The sequence below is a fragment of the Lagenorhynchus albirostris genome, chromosome 2 (assembly GCF_949774975.1).
Source record: "Lagenorhynchus albirostris chromosome 2, mLagAlb1.1, whole genome shotgun sequence".
NCBI classification, from domain to species: domain Eukaryota; kingdom Metazoa; phylum Chordata; class Mammalia; order Artiodactyla; family Delphinidae; genus Lagenorhynchus; species Lagenorhynchus albirostris.
Genome location: NC_083096.1, coordinates 804,007 through 825,508, shown reverse-complemented (window position 1 = coordinate 825,508; position 21,502 = coordinate 804,007).

The window sequence follows — 21,502 nt, the reverse complement described above, 5'->3', positions numbered from 1 at the left end:
GGGAGTAGATGTGCATTCCAGCCAAGCTGGCTGCAAGCTGAGTATCTGTGAGATGAATCCAAGCTTTCGTTGTCGGATGTGGAATCGGAGTTATGATCTTGCGGAGGGAAAAGCAAACAAAGCGAGATGAGTGCTTGAGGACTCGGGGGAGGAGGAACGCCTGGCCTGGTCTGTGTGGCACCGCGGGCACCGCTGCCGCCGCGCGGCCCCCTCCCCACGACGGAGACTGACAGCCCGGGTCACAGGCGCAGAGGGAGGCTCGGCTCCCTGGGGACTCAGCCGTGCTCCCTGCCGTCTCCCCAGAGGCTTCTCCAGGGTTGGGGCTCCTCTGACGGTGTCCGCGGCAGACTCCAGAAGGTGCTGCTCTGTCTGCACAGAATGACACATCTGGGTTCAGGTGGGGCTGTGGGTGGGGGGTCCTCGTGCAGAACATCTCCCAGAGCGGAGTTCCTTCAGTCTGAGGCCTCGAGTTCCGGGGAGCACTTTAAAAAGCCATTTTGTGCGTTTGCAAGGCTGTTTAGCTGTCTTAGAAATATCAGATTATTCACCAAAGGGATGCGGGTAAGAAAGGGATCTGAGAAAAACAGGTGTGTGCTGGTGTGTGCGTGTGCACGTGTGTGCGTGGGGCTCACTCAGGACAGGGCCTGGGGGCTAGGAGCAGTCCTCACTTCCCCGCGGCTGCTTTATCAGGGGTCCTGGCCTAATAGTCGCCTCACTTCTTGAAAATGACCAAGTGCAGGCGCTGTGCTCACCTCTCCGCCCGTGTTATCTGGGGTCCTCGCGCTCCCAGAGGGTCACCCACGTTGCCTGAGTCCCTTCTGAGAGTGGGCAGGAGCCCCGGGACCACAGCACACCTCCGGGACCCCAAGCCCGCCCAGGACCCTCCGCCTCCATCAGCTTCTTCAGCCCCGAAGGAGGCACCGGCGGTGAGACGCGGCCCGGAGGGTCTGCTGGGGAGGAGAGCTGCCCGCGGCCCAGCCCTTCATCCCGTGCCAAAGGGCCCGAGGCAGCAGTGCCCGCACGGCGCGCCGACCTTTGTCCTGCCGTTTTCAGTTTATGAGGTGCTTTCCTCATCCTTTATCTCATTCCTTCCGCACCACAGCCCTCGGAGGGGACTGGGCGTCCCCGTGTCCCGGCTGGGGCAGGAGGCTGGTCCAAGGTCGGCGGAGCCTGGACTCCTGCCGGCGCTTGGGGGCGACAGGGGGCGGGGCCTCGCTCCCTCCTAGGGGGCGTGGTCCTCAGTGTCTCCGTCCCAACACTGCAACCCCGCCCCCGCCCCCCTCCCCAGGACACTGCAGGGCCCGGCAGCCCTGGCAGCCCTGCCCGTCCCCATCTCTCCGCCGGCTGGACTCAGGGGCGTGGCCCACCTCTTACTGCCCCCGTGGGGTCGGGGGGCTGCTGGGCAGGTGAGGGAGCCCCTCGGGGCGTGCCTGCGGGGGAGGGGCGGCTCCGCCCCTTCAGCTCCCCTCCCGCACGCGGGCGAGCCGAGCTTTCCCTGTCTTCGATTCCTTTCGCTCTGTTTACACCCTTTCACCCTCAGGAGCTGTGGGGCCTCCGGGCAAGGCCGGGCTTACTCATCTCGGTGCCTCCGCAGCGCCTGGCACAGAGAAGGCGGTCGATAAATATTTGCTTGGCTGCCCTGTGCCTCTCCCTGCCTCTCCCTGCCCGGCCGCCCCCTCCCCCTGGGCACACACGCACTCAGGCCCCCCAGCCTCACACTCGCACACAGCCACACACACAGCCACACACACACACACACACACACACACACACACACACACACACACACACACACACACACACACACACAGCCTCAGCGCGCACCCTGCAGCGGACGAAACCCCCAGCCCTTGAGCTATCAGCTCACCACCCCCCGCCTCTCTGAAGCGGTTCTGCTTCCCTTCTCCCCGCCAGGTGGGCTCCAGCCTGCCCCCAAGTCGGGCCCAATGCAAAATGAAAACTCAGCCCCGTTGTTAAAAATTATGAACCACTCCCAAGTGGCGACAGCAGAGCTGGGCATTCATGGGGCCCTGAGCGACCCCTGAGGGCAGCATCCCTGCCCGTCAGAGCCGCTGAGCCGCCCACCATGCCTCCTGCTACAGGTGCATCTGCAGCAGCAGAAAACCAGGAATACGTGGCCAACTCTTTAAAATCAGAACAGTTGGGCTTCCCTCGTGGCGCAGTGGTTGGGAATCCGCCTGCCAACGCAGGGGACATGGGTTCGAGCCCTGGTCCGGGAAGATCCCACATGCCGCGGAGCAACTAAGCCCGTGAGCCACAACTACTGAGCCCACGTGCCACAACTACTGAAGCCCGTGTGCCACAATTACTGAGCCTGCGCTCTAGAGCCCGTGAGCCACAACTACTGAGCCCGCGTGCCACAACTACTGAAGCCCATGTGCCACAACTACTGAAGCCCGCGCCTACAGCCCATGCTCCACAACAAGAGAAGCCACCGCAATGAGAAGCCCGCGCACCCCAAAGGAGAGTGGCCCCCACTCGCCGCAACTAGAGAAAGCCTGTGCAGCAACGAAGACGTAACGCAGCCAAAAATAAGTAAATAAATTTAAAATCAGAACAATGTTCACACAATAACGGGATGGTGGCTTCTCTTTAACCAAAAGATCTGGCTGTGCTGAGCCAGCTCCCCACTGGACCACAGCCTGTGGAGGCAGAACCGTGGGTCCCCGCAGCCACCATCGTCACTGCCACGCAGGGCCCTGTGGCCCGTAAGCAGGAAGTCCTCAGCCGGGGTGAAAGTGCCTGACCCCACCTACTGCTTCCGGACTAGGAGCTCGTCCTGCAGCCCCTCTACCTGCAAAACGATGGCTCCTTGAGGCTGTCAATCAATAAACAGGTGATGGGGGGGTCATACCTGGATGTGGGTTCCTGCCAGCCACCTCCACCATGAGGGCCTGGGACCAGAGCCCCCTGATATGCACTTGGAAGCATCAAATTTTCTCACCTCAAGACCTCTTTTAGCCCAGTTGGTGTACAACATATCAAGGACACCCATACACCCTGGAATATGGGTGCCCTCTGTGCTGGGCATAGCTGATTAACCCAGGGTGCTGAAGAGCCGCCCTTGCCCGGCAGCCTTGTCCCGGCCCGGCCCCTCTCCCAGTGGAGGGATTCATCTGTGCAACACCTCTTCACAGAGTCTTCCCGAAACTGACCTCTTTTCAGGAAAAACTGTCCCTAGGTGAGCCGGTGAGTCCTGCATCGTAACCAAATCCCAATGACTGAGGGACAGGACACTAGACCCAGGTGAACAAGCCCTATTTCATAGATGGGGAAACTGAGGCTCAGAGGAGGCAGGCGACTTGCTCAAAGGCACACAGCGTGCGGTGAGAACGTGAGCTCAGTGTCGACAGCTGCCCCCTAAGCAGCACCTGCTGGGTGAGGGGTCACTCATCCCTCCTCTCACTGAGCATCTGCCTTGCCACCGGGCTGCGTGCGGGGGCCCGGGAGGGAAGGGTCACCCAGGACTGCGGAGACCACGAGATCTCAAAGAACAAACCCCCGTCAGCCTCCCAGCAGACCTGTGAGGCAGGATGGACCCCCCTCTCCTAGGCGGGGAAACCGAGGCTGCGCAGGGTGAAGAAACAGCCTATAAGGGCCTGAGACCAGGATCTGGAGCCTGGCTTCCTGCACCTCTTTCCTCAGCCCCACCACGGACTCCGGACTCCGTCTGAAACCCCACCGCCAGATGCACAGTTTGAGAAGCGCCTGGGGTGGGGGCTCCATCAGAGTAGGTTTCAGGATGCTTCCCAGTGACCCTGTGGGAGGATGGAGAACGAGTGCCAGTTTTTGAGACACTCACAGCAGCCCCCTCATTCGTGTCCCGACTCCCCTCCCCCCCTCCGCTCCTTCCCCCAGCTTGCCTCCCCTCGTCCCCCCTGCCTTCTCCTCCCCTTCCCCCATCCGCCCTCCCCTCCCATCCCTCCTCCCCTCCCCCTCCTCCCCTCCCCTCCTCCTCCTCCCTTCTCCTCCTCCTCCCTCCTCCTCCCCCTCTCTTCTCCTCCCCCTCTCTTCCCCCCCACCTACTCCCCTCCCCATCTACTCCTCTTCCCTCCTCCCCTCCCCCTCCCTCCTGCCCTCCCCTCCTCCCCTCCTTCTCCTCCCCTCTCTTCCCCCTCCCCCACCTACTCCCCTCCCCATCTACTCCTCTTCCCTCCTCCCCTCCCCCTCCTCCCCTCCTCCTCCTCCTCCCTTCTCCTCCTCCTCCCTCCTCCTCCCCCTCTCTTCTCCTCCCCCTCTCTTCCCCCCCCACCTACTCCCCTCCCCCTCTCCCCTCCCCCTCCCACCTCTCCCTCCTCCCCTCCTGCTACGTGCAGGGCTGGGCTGGGGCAGCACCAGCAGCAGTTAGCCCAGCTCAGCCACCCGTTACTGGAACCTTCGTGTCAACTCTGGAGCTGATCCAGGAGACCACACCCAGTGTCCCGAATGACTCAGCTTCATCTGCCCACCTCCACACCTGCCAGCCTCAGTGACCCAGGCCACAGCAGGAGGGGAAAGTCCCAACATCTCTTGGTCTATCCTTATCTACCCCATGGGTTTGCAGGGCATGCTGGGATTTATAGTCCTTATATTGCAGGCTTGGTGCCCGGGCTGATTTCTAGCCGTGAGGAAAAGTCAGTGCAAATGCTGGGGTTTGGAGGGTGCAGACAGAGCATGTACACTCTTCCGTAGCATTGTCTGACATGCAAGCAGCTTAAGATCAGGAGAGACACCACCTCTCATATATCAAATTGGCAAAGAGTAAAAAGAAAACCCCTGGTGTCTAGGCTGGTGAGGATGTCAAGAAACTCAAGCCTGCACAAACCGTTGGTCTAGGTGGGAATTAGGAGACACTTTCCGAAGAACAATTTGACAAGCTGTCTAAAAACCTTGAAAAGCATGCATGACTTTTCCCTAGCAATTTCACATCTGAGCACTTTTTTCCAAAGAAAATAATTGGGTAGGTGCACAAAGAAACGTGTACCAGGGCTCCCTCTGTGGCGGTGGTGTAATTGGAGACAAATGGTAGCGACCTAAGTGTCACCCAAAGGGGGCTGGCGAAACTCACTGCAGTAGAGATATTTACTCACCTCCCAGGCAGCCCATAAAGTGAGGTTGGGCACCTCTATTTACCGACATGTACAGCTGTCCATGATGTACCATTAAGTGGGAAGAAAGTGGATTTGCATTCACCGTGTGTCGAATGATACACTTTTGTAAAAATGTTAGTGGTTATCTCTGGGCAGAATCATGGAAAATAACTATATTTTCTTAAAAAAACAGATTCTGTGTATATTACTATAAAAGAACTGAACTATTTCCCATTTTGAAAACACACACACACACACAGAAAACCAACTTTAGGTATCAATGGGTGAGAAGAAATTTCCAAAGGCTGTTATTTACACCTACTGCCTCCACGTCTTTCTTCCTTTCAATCACTTTCAATTTGATGAGAGCCTTTGGCTCTGAGAGGTTAGGACTTTGCCCAGAGATTCACAACAAATTCCGGTGTTTTTGTTTCTTCTTTCTTTCCTCTGCGATGATCCCATGGAAGCCATTCTTCTCTCAGTGTCCTTTTTTTTTTTTTTTTTTTTTTTTGCGGTATGCAGGCCTCTCACTGCTGTGGCCTCTCCCGTTGCAGAGCACAGGCTCCGGACGCGCAGGCTCAGTGGCCATGGCTCACGGGCCCAGCCGCTCCGCGGCATGTGGGATCCTCCCGGACCGGGGCACGAACCCGCGTCCCCTGCATCAGCAGGCGGACTCTCAACCACTGCGCAACCAGGGAAGCCCCTCAGTGTCCTTTTTGATCTCTAGCATCCCTGTGTGACCTCTGCAGTTTTCGTGTCTGCTGAAATTCTACATCTGTTCCTGCTTGTTGTCTGCCTTTTCCACTAGAACCGTTAACATCTGAGTTATACATGAATCTGGTTCTATTGGTAACTTTGTTTTTTGACAACGAGATATTTTTCCTTTTTTTTTTTTTTTTTTTTGCAGTAAGTGCTGGACATCTGTGTAGAACAGTAGAGGATGAGATAAACAGCATATGTGGCTGGGAATGGGTGTGCCTCTTCTGCTAGGGGTGTGTGTGTGTGTGTCTGTGTGTGTGTCTGTGTGTGTCCAGGAACGCTGAGTTAGCTGGGCAGGAGTTCAGGTCGGTCTGAGCTTTGTGATGGTGATGGTTGGCTGCCCATCCCTTGGTGCTGGGCTTTCTCTGTGTCTGTCCCTGCTGCACCCTGGGCCTTCAGCACCTATGTCCCTCTGCACCTGTGTCATGGAAGGTGCTCTGTCCATGCTGTCCTCTGCGTAGGTGGCTGTTGCTTGGTGACTGATGTCCCGGTGGCACGGTGCTGGGGGTCAGGATGTCCCCTTGTCCTGGTCCAGGCTCCTCCTGGGCAGGCCCCATGTGCCTGGGCCTCCAGGGTAGGAACTTTGCAATGACCCTCCCGTCTGTGGCAGGACTTGTGTGGAGAAGACCTTGCAGGCCTGTCACGCAGGCTTCCTTACCTGGACACTGTTGGCATTTGGGGCTGTCTGACTCTTGGTTGTGGGGCTGTCCTGGGCTTTGTTGAAGTTCAGCAGCGTCTCTGGCCTCCACCCACCAAAAGCCCTCAGTGCACTCTGTCCTCCCAGCTCTGGGGACCAAAAATGTCTCTAGACTTTGCTAAATGTCCCTGGGGGCAAATTGCCCAGAACCCGCAGACCCCCAGCTGTTTTCTGCCCCTCCTCCCAGCGCCTGAAGGTTCTAGGTCTCCTTCTGTGCCCATCCCTCTCTCCTCCTCCTCCTTTTCCTGCTTTTCTAGGGGCGGGTCTGGGTGGGGCTTCTGCCTTCCCCGCCCCCCCCCCGGGGCGGGGGGGTGGCTCTCTCTACTCTCCCACCTGCCTTGTATTTCTCCCGATCCCTGAGGAGGTCTGTGGAGGAGAGCCTCCCTCCGCCCTTAGCAATTTGTTAAATACCTTAGCAAAATTCTCATCCCCTGGGCTGTCTCCCCCTCGCACTGCCTCAGGTGAGTCATTCTCATCCCATCTTTCCCTGGAGGGGCCCGTCTTTTCTTGGGCTCTAGGTTACCTAGTTGCCCTGTGACCTCAGCGTTCTTTCTTTCTTCCTTTCTTTTTAAATTATTTATTTATTTATTTAGGGCTGTGTTGGGTCTTTGTTGCTGCGCGCGGGCTTTCTCTAGTTGCGGCGAGCGGGGGGCTACTCCTCGTTGCGGTGCGCGGGCTTCTCATTGTAGTGCCTTCTCCTGTTGCGGAGCACGGGCTGTAGGTGCGTGGGCTCAGTAGCTGTGGCGCACGGGCTTAGTTGCTCCGCGGCATGTGGGATCTTCCCGGACCAGGGCTCGAACCCGTGTCCCCTGCATTGGCAGGCGGATTCTTAACCATGGCGCCACCAGGGAGGTCCGAACTCAGCTTTCTGATTCTGTAGTTTATCTTTTTTTTTGTTATTAGGGCCTGAGCTTTCTTCGTCCTGAGTGGAAACACACCCTCCATTCAGTTTCCACATCAAGGTCACCCTCTATTGTATAATGTGCATATTGGTTTTTGGCGGGGTGGTACAAGGATAATCATTGAGGACTTTTTGGAAAATAAAACTGGAAACAAAAATGTAAGTCACTTTATTGAGCGGTTACTATATGCCGAATGTTGTTAGTATTTTACACATGCAAACTCTAAATCTTCACAATGCCTTTTGAGGTGGGTCTATATCACCCCCATTTTATTGATGAGAAAACCAAGGCACAGAGAACTAAGGCCAGTGACTCAAGGTTTCACAGCTGGTAAGTTTGAAATTGTGCTCAGAGTCAAGCAGTTTGATCCCAGACCTTATGCTCTTAAGCATGATGTCTAAATGTCTGCTCACGAAGAAGTGGTTAAATAAACTACAATGAATTCAAAATAATGAGGTAGCTACGTGTAAATGTGTGTGGACCAGTCTCCAAAACAGATTAAGTGGAAAAAGCAGCTACAAAACAATGTATTTAATTAGTTATCCTGTGTGTCTCTGGGAGGACACAAAAAAAACCCGTGTTCTTTCTGGAATAGGAGAGGGAGTCAAGGTGGGTGAGAAGGAGACTTTTTACAGTATAACTTGCTGTACTATTTGAACATTTTACCATATATAAGTATTACTTTCAAAATGCTTTTTGCATTGTTTTAAAGCACAATATCTCATTAACTTCACAGTAATCATGTGAAGTAGGAATTACGATCTCCAATTCACAATTGAGTAAACTGAGGTTTAATCAACTTTAGTGACTTGTCTGTGATTGCACAAACCATGGAAACAGGATTTTTTTGGGGGGGGTTGTATGCATTTGTTTTGTTTTGTTTTTTGGCCCCTTGGCTTGTGGGATCTTAGTTCCCCAACCAGGGATGGAAAATGGGGCCTAGGCAGTGAAAGCACCAAGTCCTAACCACTGGACAACCAGGGAATTCCCAGAACCAGGATTTAAATCCAGCATCTTTGACCGAAGTCCAGTATCCCAGATGCTATGTACCCTTCGTGCGCTTGTCTTCACTCACCCATCCATCATTCATAAAATACTTATTAAACATCTACCATGTGATTATCTGAGAGTTGCTGGCCTCAGAGGTGTCCGATATTCTCCAAAGAGAATAGAAACATAAACATTTCCCCCCATCCAGGGCTGACAAAGAGGAAACACATGGTAATACCCAATATGGGTCTTGGTAGGGGGGATTGGTGCTGCCTTATGCTGCTCTTAGAAGTATAACAACCATCCTGGAGAACAACTGGGCCAAAGCATTAAAAATGTGCAAGCATCCAACCCGACAATTCAACTTCAAGGACTATATATATATATATTTTTTTTTTTTTTTAAACATCTTTATTGGAGTATAATTGCTTTACAATGGTATGTCAGCTTCAGCTTCACAACAAAATGAATCAGTTATATATACACATATGTTCCCATATCTCTTCCCGCTTGCGTCTCCCTCCCTCCCACCCTCCCTATCCCACCCCTCTAGGTGGACACAAAGCACCGAGCTGATCTCCCTGTGCTATGCGGCTGCTTCCCACTAGCTATCTACCTTACGTTTGGTAGTGTATATATGAAGGACTATATATTTTTTTCAGCTTTAATTTTCTTTATTGAAGTAGAGTTGATTTACACTGTTGTGTTAATTTCTGCTGTACAGAAAAGTGATTCAGTTATACATACAATCCTTTTTAAATATTCTTTTCCATTATGGTTTATCATAGGATATTGAATATAGTTCTCTGTGCTACACAGTAGGACCTTGTTGCTTATCCATTCTATATATAATAGTTTGCATCTGCTGACCCCAACCTCCCACTCCATCCCTCTCCCTTGGCAACCACAAGTCTATTCTCTATGTCAAGGATTATATTTTAAGCAAATAATTAGATAAGAGTACAAAAACATATCTACAAGGAGACTCATGGCATCTTGATAACAACCAGAACATCCAAAGAGAGGGGATTTATGAAATGAATTACCATATGCATACAGTAGGACACTATGCAATCATTAAAAAATGACACATGAATATCTAATGACACGGAATGTTCATGAGACACTGTGAAGCTGCTTATAAAACAGCACGTGCAATATGTCTCAATTTTAGTTTTTAAATGTAGAGGTAACTGAATGCATAGAAAACAGTTTGCAAAGGTATACATCAGCTTGATGACAAAGGCCGTCTGGGGATGGGGGGCTTATCGATGATTTTTACGCCTTGCTATATTGCCTGAATTTTCTTTTACAAAAAGTCTGTACTGCTCTTAAAATAAAAAAGAGGACAAATGTTTTCTCCATTTTGAAAGATAAACATTAGTAATTCCAAAAAATGTGAAACAAACAATACATCCAATATTGGGGATAGGTTAAGTAGGACTCATCTATTTATAATCTAGAATACTACGCCTTATTAAAAATGGTGATTCATTTAAGAATCTCTGTGCCAGGCACTGATGATACGAAGGAAGCCAAGACAAGGACCCTCCCCTCGTGAGCTCACGAGTGAGCAGGCGTTTAGACACGCTGGATGACTCGTGCGATGAAAGTACTTACAAAGTGCCATTGAAGCCACAGAGCAGAGCACAGCTCCTGGAAGCAGGAGTGGGTGGGCTCGGGGACGGTGAGTGGGAACTAGCTGGGCACAGAGGTGGGGGCGTCCAGGTAGAAGGAACATCACGTGCAAAGGTGAAGATGCATGAATTGGTCCCGTTTATACAGAGACAGGTGAGAAATTGGGTAGGATTGGAGCCCAGCCTTCCAGGCAGGAGTGGCAAGAAATGAGGCTGTGAGGTGCGTAGATCCTGAGGGTAATGGTTAAGGTGCTTGCAACAGGGTGACAGGGTTATAAATGCTTTCTGGAAACATCCTGCTGATGGCGGAGTAGCGGGAGATCGATGGAGTAAAACTGAAGACAAGGGCAGCAGCTAGAAGGCTGCTACAGTTCCCAGCGAGAGGGGCGAGGACCCGGGCAAAGTGATGGCAGTGGAGATTGGGCCGGGCGGGCACAGGGCCAGGCAGCCACTGGAGGCCACCTCGCGGAACTCAGCGCTGGGACCTGGGGCCAGAGTCTGGACCACCCAAAGGTCCTGACTGAAGGCGTAGGGAGGTGGGTACCGTTCTTCAGGAGAAAGGGCTGCTGCTCTGACTGCCTTGTTGGATTTGAGGGCTTGGCATGTTCAGGAGGGAGATATGGGCCCAAAATACAGGTTTTAGGGTCATCAGGCACACACACACGACAGTTAAAGCTCAGGTCTGGATATCGCTCAGGGAAAATGTGTAGAAAATAGAGGGGAGGGGGTCCAAGGACAGATGGAGGAGGAGACAGTAGGATCCACGAGGTAGGAAGAAAGCAGGACCAGGAGAGGAGGGTGTCCCCGAGGCGGGAGGAGTGCACACTTCAAAAGTGAAGGGAGGGGCTTCCCTCGTGGCGCAGTGGTTGAGAGTCCGCCTGCCGATGCGGGGGACACGGGTTCGTGCCCTGGTCCGGGAAGATGCCACATGCCGCGGAGCGGCTGGGCCCGTGAGCCATGGCCGCTGAGCCTGCGCGTCCGGAGCCTGTGCTCCGCAACGGGAGAGGCCACAACAGTGGGAAGCCTGCGTACCGCAAAAAAAAAAAAAGTGAAGGGAGATTAGGTAACATTTCATCAGCAAAATGGTTATGGTTTGAAAATGGGGTGAGCAGTGCTTTCACTGGGGGCAGAGGCGCCTATAAAATACAGGACTGCCCCCACAGCAAAGACCTACCAGCCTAAAATGCCAGAGAACTGAAATTGAGCCACTGGTTTAAACTCCTGTGGCCTCAGGGCTGCCTTTCCCCAGTTGACCCCCCCGGGGCTCTTAGAGGATCGTTTCACCCCTTCCCTTGTCCCATCCCCTCCCTTCCGCCCTCAGCCATGGACCCTGCTCCCTGTTTCCCTGAGAAAATGGAAGGATCAGAAGAGACCTCTCAGAACCTCGGACGACGGCATCCTTCACTCACTGACATCCACCTCGTGCCCGCCGCCTTCACCCCTCCTGGCCCAGATGAGCACCGCCCCCGCCCCCACCCCCACCTGTGCATGACTCCCCTCCCCCACCACGTACCTGTTCAAGGACAGGGTCCTGCAGTTCCCTCTCCCGCCCTTGAAATTTCCCCTTTTTCTTGCTTAGTCCCACCCGCATATAGATTTCCTCTTTTAAATTCTTCCATCTTAAAAGAACCCCCAGGCGGTCTCTCCCCCGCATCCCCTTCCAGGACCGCCCATTTCCCCCCTCCCCTAGGGTACCTGTGGTCTCCTAGACGCACCAGGCACTGGCCCCCTCCGGCGATAACTCTGCTTCAGTGACAGCGGCCACTCCGGCATGCTGAGTGGTGGCTGCTCTCAGGCCTCGCTCCATCTCTGATCTGGTGGGTAGACGTGACAGTCCTCCTCCTTGAGGTGCTCCTTGCTGGCCTGCGGGCCACCCCTCCTGACTCCTTCCCCAGGTCACAGGGCTGAGCGCCAGAGCTGGGGAGTGGCCTCTCTCTGTCCTCACACCCTCTCATCGTGATGTCACTCGTCTCAGCAGTAAATGCCATTGAAGCGTTGATGGCCCCCAGCATCCAGCCCCGCGGAATAAATGCAGACGTCTTCCTTCTGCAAAGTTGATCAAGCCAAAGAGGCAGCCTTGACTGCCCCCTTTCTCTCACTCTCTGTTCTATCAGGAAGCAAGGCCTGTGGGCCTTAGGACCAAAGTACACCCCGAATCCAACAACTTCAGCCACCTCTGCCCTCTGGATCTGCTCGCTTATCCCGGCTAACTGCTCCTCTGCCCTTTGATCCCAGCAACCCCCAAACCCTCTGCAGGTCCTTCTCCTCGGAGGGAAAGCTGGGGCCCCCCACCTCTGGGATCACCCCCCTGACTGCTCTGCTCTGCCCCCTGACACCTCCTCGCTGCCTCGGGCGGTGAACAGACACTTCTTTCCCCCCCGGAGCCCTCGCTGCGCCCAGGCAGTCACTCCGCACATCCTCCAACTCTCTGTTAAAATGTCACGTCCTCTGGGATGGCCTCCCATCTCCTTAGTGAAAGTCGCAGCCCATTCTGCACCTCCTCATCCTCTCTTCCAGTTTGACTTTTCTCCTTTGTCCTGACCCCATCAGACATGCCGTATGAGCAGTTTGGTGTTTTGTTGTTAACTGTCTATCTCCCCACGAACGAACGCGTAAGCTCCGTGAGGGAGCGGCACTTTGCCCGTTTTGCGCCCAATGCCCGTCGCACAGCAGACCTGCAATCCATAATTTATCGAACAAATGAATGTCCCACCTCATACTTCTTAAAGAAATCAATGGCCATCAGTTATCACCTTTGACCCCCTGATTGGTGACCTCTGGCACAGCTGAAGACCTTTAGCTCCGACCAGTGGGTGAAAGGTTGGCCTCTCTGCTCCTGATGGATTTTCTTCTTTGTACTCTTGGGCTGGATGAGATGCGTGTGTGAATCAGCTCATCCCAGGCCTTCCTCCCTGAGAACCGACGGGGCCTGGGGTTTGCAAGGAACGGGTACAAAAAGGCAGAGGGAGGGAAGGTATGGGATGCTGGGGGTTGGGTGGCGGGAGCAGGGGGACGCAGGGAGGGATGTGGGCACCAGGCACGATGGTATCTTGGTCCTGTGCCCGCCTGGGTGGGGGTCCCGGGCTGGGTACTCCTGGCTCCCTGCCCCCCTTTTCTTGTCTCTCAGATGTGGCTCACACCCCTGCCCACCGTCTGGGCTTGTTCTGCAGATTAAATAGGGTCCTCCACGGAGAGCAGCTGGTGCATGGTAGGGGCTTAGAGCCAGAGAGAAGGGACCAAGGAACTGATGGTCTGTCCTCATTTGGGGAAGGGGGCTGGGGCCACCGCACAGGGCCAGGGGTGTGTACGGCGGAGCCGGGACTGAGGTTGGCAGACTCCCAGTTTAAGGCTTTCTGCACAGCATTTCCTGCGTTCTCTCCATCAGCGTTCAGTTCTCCGGCCACGCAGCCCGTCCCCGCCAGTGCCCCTCCGACCAGGCTGAGGGCCCTTCCGGGCCTCCGCCCTTCTTGCCGTACCAGGGCCCCAGGGCTGGCCGGGGCTTTCCACCAGCCCGCGAGGGAGGGGACTTCAGCCAGGAATGTGCCCTTCACTTGAGCCCACTGGCCCGGCAGGCAGCAGACCCTGCAGGGTGGGTGACGTCAGCCCTGCGGTGCAGGCCCGGCTGGTTTACCCGCAGGGCCTCGCCCTCCCAGGGAGCTGATGACCTTGCCCGGGGAGCAGAGCAGCGAGATCATTCACCAGCCCACGGGGCCGGGGCGCACGGCTGGGAGGCACGTCCATACGGTGGGGGACAGAGGGGACCCCCGGGCCAGGGCCGGGGTTTGGGGTGGCCCCTGCTTCCTTCTCTGCAGCTCCGCTCGTGAGTATTGTACAGATCTGTCCGTGTGTATGTGACTGTACAGCTGCCGAGGCAGCTTCCTGACGGCAAAGCACGTTCTACGTTTCGCACGAACTTAGGTGGATGTTTCTTCATCTAACCTTGTTCAAAAAGTATGTTTGCATCTGAACCAAGATGGAGGATAAATATTTTAAAAATGCTTTTCACCCCTTAAGATCGCAGCCCTGTATGTCCCCTTTAGGTTTTACGTGACACAGAAAGGACTTCGCACCCCAGAGCAGACCCAGGAATTGAAGTAGAATACTGGAACGGTATTAGCAACTTGAAGCAGAAAGTTCTCAGCCGGGGGAAGATATAGGATTCTTCTCATTAAGAGATGGTGTTCCCCCCACCCCGGGCAATGTTGCACAGAAAAGAATTCGGCTGGAGCTCTTTTTTTTTTTTCCATACTGAGTTCATTCACATTAGAATTGTGTCCTTTTTCAAAAGAAGATTCCTTGTGATTCTTGTGAATTTTAAAAAAGGAACCACTTTTTTTTTTTTTTTTTGCGGTACGCAGGCCTCTCACTGTTGTGGCCTCTCCCGTTGTGGAGCACAGGCTCCGATGCACAGGCTCAGCGGCTATGGCTCACGGGCTTAGCTGCTGCGCGGCATGTGGGATCTTCCCGGACCGGGGCACGAACCCGTGTCCCCTGCATCGGCAGGCGGACTCTCAGCCACTGCGCCACCAGGGAAGCCCGGAACCACTTTTTAAGACACTTTCGGCTCTCGTGTAAATATTCTGTCTTCAGAAATAGATGTACTGACCGAAGAAATTGGTAAAGGGTCCTCTAGCAATGCAAATGCAAATTATATGTTAGAAAGCTAATATTTTTCTCTAGAAATATCACAAGATTCTGGACTTAAAAAACATATATACAGAGCTTCCCTGGTGGCACAGTGGTTAAGAATCCGCCTGCCAATGCAGGGGACACAGGTTTGAACCCTGGTCTGGGAAGATCCCACATGCAGCCGAGCAACTAAGCCCGTGTGCCACGACAACTGAGCCTGCGCTCTAGAGATCCTGCGAGCCACAACTACTGAAGTCCGTGCGCCTAGAGCCCGTGCTCCGCAACAAGAGAAGCCACTGCAATGAGAAGCCCGCGCACCACAACGAAGAGTAGCCCCCTCTCGCCGCAACTAGAGAAAGGCCGCGCGCAGCAACGAAGACCCAACGCAGCCAAAAATAAATAAATTTATTGAAAAAACCCCAAAACACATATATATATATAAATTTGACAAACTATATGCGTACACACAGGCATTATATATACATGACATATATACAGTCATTATATATATTACATATATACTTATGCTGTATATCTTTACATAGAATATATATGAAATCTCACATGTCGACATTTCTGGTCCGTTGGGTCGTGGTGCCAGGAGTTGGCCTACTCTGGCCGTGGTTCTGGACTCTGCCTGCACCTCCCACCGCCGGGAGGATGCTCCGTCTCCTTCTGGAGACGCCTGCAACGTTCCAACCCCAGGAGCTCAGCCCCCAGGCAGGTCCCAGCCTCAGTCTTCTGTCTGCTCCAATCCTGCCCTGGGTTTATCTCCTTCACTGACTCAGATCCTTGCGATACGGACCATCAGTCACTGGTTTCTGCTTTTGCTTCTTAGCTGTGTCTGAGTCCAAGCCCTTTGGAGCCCGGGCTTGGGTGCCACCCCTTGAGACAGGTGGGAGAAAGCGGGCCCTAGGTGGGGGGTAGCACGCGGATGAGCCCTCAGGCAACTCCCCACAGAGTGAACCACCAGCCCCACACCACACACTGGGAGCAAAAGGTCTCCCTGGGCAGCCAGGCATCTTCTGGTTGATTCCCCGCGTGGCGCCTTCCTCCTGCTTCCCTGCATCCTCTTCCTCCTCTTCCAGCACGTTTCCTGTGTTTCCCGGCAAAGCAGGTCCAGCTCTGGGCTTGTCCTTAGCAGGCCGGGTGAGCTAGTCCTCTGCCGTCTCCATCTGACGATTTCCTACCTTTAGTCACCCCCGAGCCATTGCCACATCAGCAAACCTCCTCAACTGTGATTTCTTCTAATGTTTTCCCCTGTAAAGAGGCTCCCCTTGAGATAAGTATAATACGCCAGGCACAAAATGACAAATACTGAATGATTCCACTCACGTGAGGTCCCTAGAGGAGTCAAGCTCATAGAGACAGAAAGTAGAAGGGTGGGGACCAGCGGAGGGGAGGGGGAAAGGAGTGAGCGTTTGATGGGGACAGGGTTTCAATCTGGGAAGATGAAAATGTCCTAGAGAAGTTGGTGGTGGTGGTTGTACAACAATGTGAATGGACTTGATGCCACTAAACGATACTCTTAAAAATGGTTGATTTCATTTTATGTATTGATATATTTTAACCACAACTGAAAAAAAAACCCAGCTGATAAACATAATATTTTTAAAAATTACTTACTTACTTAATTTATTTATTTTTGGCTGTGTTGGGTCTTTGTTTCTGTGCGAGGGCTTTCTCTAGTTGCGGCAAGCGGGGGCCACCCTTCATCGCGGTGCGCGGGCCTCTCACTATCGCGGCCTCTCTCGTTGCGGAGCACAGGCTCCAGACGCGCAGGCTCAGTAGTTGTGGCTCACGGGCCTAGTTGCTCCGCGGCATGTGGGGTCTTCCCGGACCAGGGCTCGAACCCGTGTCCCGTGCATTGGCAGGCAGATTCTCAACCACTGCGCCACCAGGGAAGCCCCAAACATAATATTTTTATGTGACACTTGGAAGAATTTAATTAGACGTGGATTAAGACCTTACAAAAAGACTCCCTTTTTACTTAAATTTAATTCAAAAGGAAACCTTACATCTCTGTGTCATCAAGGGTTTCCTGTGCTACGTACCCTTTTCCTAGGGGATAATGTTTAGAAACGTTTAGAAATGTTTGTCCGTGTACCACCTCGGTCCCTCTTGTGAACAGCTGTGAGTCATCCCGGCAGCATGCTTGCCCACACCTCAGGGTACCCTGGCCTTCAAGAGGCAGCCTGGGGTACACGGGGGCAGACGTTGGAAGCCTCACATCCCATCCTGATGCTTCCATGTATGAGCTGTGTAACCTCGAGTGAGTGGTTGAACCTCTCTGAGCCTTAGTTTTCTTTGCTGTAAAGTGGAGATGCTAAGGGTTCCTACCTCATGGGACTAGTGAGAGGATTAATTGATGTCGGGCATGTAAGGCATACAGCACGGCACACAGCAGCTCCACTTAAGCCTCTTCTGCTGTTATTATTATTTAATTAATTAATTTATTTTTGGCTGCGTTGTGTCTTCGTTGCTGCACGCGGGCTTTCTCTAGTTGTGGCGAGTGGGGGCTACTCTTCTTTGTGGTGCATGGGCTTCTCATTGCGGTAGCTTCTCTTGTTGCAGAGCACAGGCTCTAGGCGCGTGGGCTTCAGTAGTTGTGGCGCACGGGCTTAGTTGCTCCGTGGCATGTGGGATCTTCCCAGACCGGGGCTCAAACCTGTGTCCCCTGCATTGGCAGGCAGATTCTTAACCACTGCACCAACCAGGGAAGTCCCCTGCTGTTATTATTATTTTAATCTTTATTGGAGTATAATTGCTTTACAATGGTGTGTTAGTTGCTGCTGTATAACAAAGTGAATCAGCTATACATATACATATATCCCCATATCCCCTCCGTCTTGCGTCTCCCTCCCACCCTCCGTATCCCACCCCTCTAGGTGGTCACAAAGCACCGAGCTGATCTCCCTGTGCTATGCGGCTGCTTCCCACTAGCTATCTATTTTACATTTGGTAGTGTATATATGTCCGTGCCACTCTCTCACTTCGTCCCAGCTTCCCCTTCCCCTTCTCCATGTCCTCAAGTCCATTCTCCACATCTGCATCTTTATTCCTGTCCTCCCTGCTGTTATTATTGAGCAGAGGGTGAAATGGTATTTGGTCACCTCCTCCAGGGAGCCTTCCCTGACTGCCTCCTCCACTGCCCAGACTGTGCTTCCCAAGTTCCTCGGGAATGCCCCATTGTGACATTGTGTCTGGCGGCAGTGAAGGGTAAAGGCTGCTGCATGCAGTCGCTCACAGGGATCTACCTAGGTTGGCCCCAGAGTGGCCAGCATCTTCGGGGTGAGCAGAGGCAGCCCTGTTGCACCACACCATGGCGGGTGTGCAGTGAGCAGCAGCAGGTGGCTCTGGGGTCTCCCAGGGTCCTCACACCAGGCCCCCACCCCAGCCAAGGGCAGCGGGGACCCGAGGGACTATTCCAACCAGCTGACCCAGGGACAGCAGTCACCCAGCACGTGCTGACACCCCCTGCCGTCCCTTCAGTGTCTGGAAGGAAGCTCAGGACTCCCTCCGATACAAGTGAGCACACGACCCCACCTCCAGCTGGGCAGACCTGCTGCGGCAGGATGACAACAGGCGTCCTGACCCTCGGGTTGGGTTTTACTGTTTACAGAGCGTCTGCACGTCCATCACCTGCTCAGGTCTTCACAGGATGACCCCGAAGTGGTCATGGCAGTATCGCTATCCCCTTGGGGCGGAAGAATAAGAAACTAGCTCAGGGTCTTCCCTGGTGGCGCAGTGGTTGAGAGTCCGCCTGCCAATGCAGGGGACACAGGTTCGTGCCCCGGTCCGGGAAGATCCCACATGCCGCGGAGCGGCTGGGCCCGTGAGCCATGGCCACTGAGCCTGCGCGTCCGGAGCCTGTGCTCCGCAACGGGAGAGGCCACAGCAGTGAGAGGTCCGCGTACCGCAAAAAAAAAAAGAAAAGAAACTAGCTCAGGGAAGTGAGCAGACACAGAAGGACAAACGCTCTAAATTCCTTTCACGTGAGGTCCAATTAACAGAGACAGAAAGTAGAATGGGGCCACCAGGGGCTGGGTGGGGGTGGGGGTGGGGGTGGGGGTGGGAGTTGGTGTTTAATGGGGGCAGAGCTTCAGCTCGGGAGGAGGAAGCATCCTGGAGATCACTGAGGCACTTCATGCCGCTGGACGGTGCACTAAAAATGGTGGAAATGGTGAATTTTATACTATGTATACTGTACCACAATTTGAAAAAATTTAAAACTAATAACGTAATAATTATGTATTAATATATACTATAGATAAGAATATGTCATCACATGTAAGTATACACATATATCCCTAACCAGCAGCCTGAGTGGTCCAGGGAACTCCTACGTCAGCTCTTGACTCTCCTCTGCTCAGACCCTCCAAGGCTCCTCTCGCCGGAGAACACTCGGAACCCCCATGAGGCCCCGGGTGCTGACTCGCTCGCTGGCCTCCTAGCTGTCTCCAGGCTCGAGGCCTCGGGTGTCCTGTTCGCTCTGCCCCACTCCCCTCGAGATGCCCCCAGGCGGCTCCCTCCCTGCCTTGTCTTTACTAGATGACCTCTCTGCAGAGGCCGCCCTGGCATCGCCCCCCCACCCCCCACCCCAGCCTGCAGTGTCAGATGCACAGCGTGTGGACGCGTTCCTCTGGTCCAGGGTCTGTCCTCTGGCTGGGATGGAGGAGGGGGGCAGGCAGGACCTAGAAGGGTCCCTGCATCTTTGCCGACTGCAGCAGTGTTTTATTTCCTGTGGCCCAAGCACTCACAAGCATGTTACTTGCAGTAGCCCCGCCAGGTGGTAAAGGTGGTACCACTTTCTCATTCTACCTGGGTCCTGGCCAATGTTGCTGAGGCCCTTTTAGACGCCCTCGGTCTCCCGCCCCCCCCCTCCCGGCTCCTGGAAGTGGGGACAGAAACCTACAGCCCCTCCTCTCCCCTGAGCAGCCCCACGGCCAGGTCTGGCCAGTGACTCAGCAGCTGCCTCTCCAGCTGTGTCCTGGCCACAGGCTGAGCTGGATGGCCTTGCTTGAGGCCGGGACCCTGGTCGTGAGGGGGACAGGTGGGCCGGGGGCAGCCCCAGCGGAGGGGAAGGGGGACCCATGGGAGCCACGGGGACAGCCCGAGACTTGGTGTGGTGCCCCTCCGTGGGGGGAGGGTCCCCAGGTCCCCGGGTGCCAGCCCCCCGGGGTGCGATGTGGGCAGCCCTAGGGCCAAGTGAGGGATAAAGACCCAGGTCGCCTTTGTCCTCCACCTGCCCCTTGTCCCCTGTTTATGTCCTTCCTTCCCGTAAGTAGCTGGGCCCTGGCCTGCTGGCCCGGAGCCAGGCACACCTGTAGGACAGGTTGGGCAGAGACCTTGGGGGTGGGGCGAGGACTGGCGGTGATTCAGGCCCTTGGGGAGCGTGCTGGGTGCCTTTTCAGGCCACCATGGTGCAGCTCCCGCCGCCCTGGGCCAGGGATTCTCAGCTGAGCCCAAGAGGACGAGGGGGTCTGCCTGGGTCGGGGACTCATGTCCAAATCCCCAGAGACTCTTCATCCTCAGTGGGCGTTTCCTGGAGGAACCGAGGTCCGGGAGAGACAGAGTCGGGTGGGACGTAGAAACCACGTGAGAGCCACTGGTCCCCCCATGCGAGGCCCCAAAGAGTCGGGTGCCCTGGGCGAGGCAAGCAACAGGTCACACCTGGAGAAGCAGCGAGGGGAGAGCGCGGGCGTGGGGAGGCGTGTCCGGTGGAGAGCCGGGGGGAGACCGTCCTCCCAGGAAGGAGACTCGGGGTGTCCAGCCCGGGGTTATCTCTGGCTGCAGGTGAGGGAGGGTCAGGGGCTCGGGAGCTGTGACACAGTCGGGAGAGAAGTTTCCTCCTCCAAGGGACCCACTGCCCCGTTCACAGAAGATGCCCTTCCGCGCAGTCTCCTCTGTCTCCCGGGACCACGAAGAGCAGACAGTCGCCAAGCATGGACTGACTGCGGCCGGTGGGATCCCGGCGGCGTCCGCTGGGGACGCCAAGGCCCACGGCATCTGTCCCCTGGGGGCTGACCGCCAGCAACCCCCTTCCCCTCAACACTACTCCCCACAAGGGTCGGGAAGTCCAGCAGGACCCCCTTCCCTTTCCCGTCCAAATCTGCTCCCACCCCTTCCTCCCGGCTCAGCTTCTCAGAAGGGGCGGTCAGCGCACAGAGGCTGCAGGGCCGCGAGGCTTAGGTCAGGGGTCCTGCCGCGCCCGCCACTGGGGACCTCTGGGCGGCCCAGCAGCTGGCGCTGTGCACCGAGCCCCGCGGCCCTCCCCACCCCGGCGCCCCGGGGCGCAGCACCCTGATTTCACGCTCCCCGCGCTTTGCCAGGAGCCTTTGCGTGTTGGGGGCGGGGCTTCCTCAGCAGGGCCCTGGAGCCCCCCTCTCGGGCTTCCTTCGGGCGTGGGGACGAGGCTCTGGGGTCTCCTCAGCGGCCCCGGCGAAGGGGTTCCCGCCGCCTGGTAGGGCCAGGCTCGTGTCCCCGGGTCTCCGGTCCGCTGTTCCCGTCGTCTCTCCGAGACCTCGTTTCTGCTCTCTGCTCCCTGACTGTCTCCTCCATGCCCACGGCCCACGGCCACTTCCCGGGGGCCCACAGGGCCAAAGGCCAGTGGAGCAAGTGCCCGGACCTGGGAAAGCAGCCTTGTCGCTGCCCTGCGGCCCCCGACTCCAGCCCCCGTCTCGCCTGTGCTCGGGCCACAGCTGCAGCGACTGCTCCACAGCCTCGACGGCTCTCCCTCCCGCCCCTCCGTCCACGCCCCGCCCCCCCCCACCGTGCCTCAGTGGCCTGGCAGCCACC